Source organism: Nicotiana tomentosiformis, chromosome 6 (genome assembly GCF_000390325.3).
Source record: "Nicotiana tomentosiformis chromosome 6, ASM39032v3, whole genome shotgun sequence".
Lineage (NCBI taxonomy): Eukaryota > Viridiplantae > Streptophyta > Magnoliopsida > Solanales > Solanaceae > Nicotiana > Nicotiana tomentosiformis.
In genome coordinates, this window is record NC_090817.1 from 125,878,352 (window position 1) to 125,879,726 (window position 1,375).

Here is a 1,375-nt window from a genome sequence, read left to right on the forward strand (position 1 = left end):
AGGTATATTGGGCCTTTTGAGATTCTTGAGATAGTTGGGGAGGTGGCTTATAGACTTGCACTACCAGATAGTCTCTCTACAGTTCATCAGTGTTCCATGCTCCAAAAGTATCATGACGATCCGTCTCATGTGTTAGACTTCAGTTCAGTTCAGTTGGACAAGGATCTATCTTATGTTGAGGAACCAATGGCTATTTTGGATAGGCAGGTTCGAAAGCTGAGGTCAAAGGACATTGCTTCTGTGAAGGTTCAGTGGAGGGGTCATCCGGTCGAGGAGGCGATTTGGGAGACCGAGCAGGAAATGCGCAGCCGTTATCCTCATCTTTTCAGCACTTCAGGTATGTCTCTATGCTCGTTCGAGGACGAACAATTATTTTAAGATGAGAAGGGTGTAACGACCCAGCCAATCATTTTAAAAGTTGTATCCCCACTCCCCTATTTACTACTCATTCTGTGCTTTATATCTGTTATGTAACTTGTCGGGGTAGTCGGTTCGGGTCCGGTAAGGTTTTGGAATGAATTGGAACACTTAGTTTCAAGTTTTAAAGCTTAAGTTCAAATAGTGACCGGATGTTGACTTATATGCAAACAATCGTGGAATAGAATTTTGATGATTCCAGCAGCTCAGTATGGTGATTTTGGACTTAGGGTCGTGTTCGAAATTTTATTTGGAAGTCCGTAGTCAAAATAGGCTTGAAATGGCAAAAATAGAAATTTAAGTTTGGAAGTTTGACCGGGGAGTTGACTTTTTGATATCGGGGTCGGAATCCAGTTCTGAAAATTTTCATAGTTCTTTTATGTCATTTATGACTTGTGTGCAAAATTTGAGGTTAATCGGACTTGATTTGATAGGTTTCGACATCGAATGTAGAAGTTGGAAATTCTTAAGTTTCATTAAGCTTCAATTGGGGTGTGAATTGTGATTTGAGCGTTGTTTGATGTGATTTGAGGTTTCAAATAAGTTCGTATGATGTTTTAGGACTTGTTGGTGTATTTGGTTGAGGACCCGAGGGCCTTGGGTGAGTTTTGGATGGTTAACGGATCAAAAGTTGGACTTAAACAGCTGCTGTAATTTTTATTCTACTGAAAATTTGGGGCCAGGACCGAAGGCCGAGGACCGAAGGCTGAGGGCCGAGGGTCGAGGCCAAGGATCGAGGGCAGCCTGGACAGAACTGTAAGTTATAAAGCAGGTAAATTCGTCCCATTTTCCATTTTTGATAAATTGGAGCTTGGGGAGAGGCGATTTTTGGGAGATTTTCAGAGAAAACATCGGGGTAAGTATTCTTAATTCAATTATGGTTAGATTACCCGAATTCATCATTTATTTTCACTATTTAATTAGTGTTTTGAGATTGAAATTTGAAATTTTTTTAGAA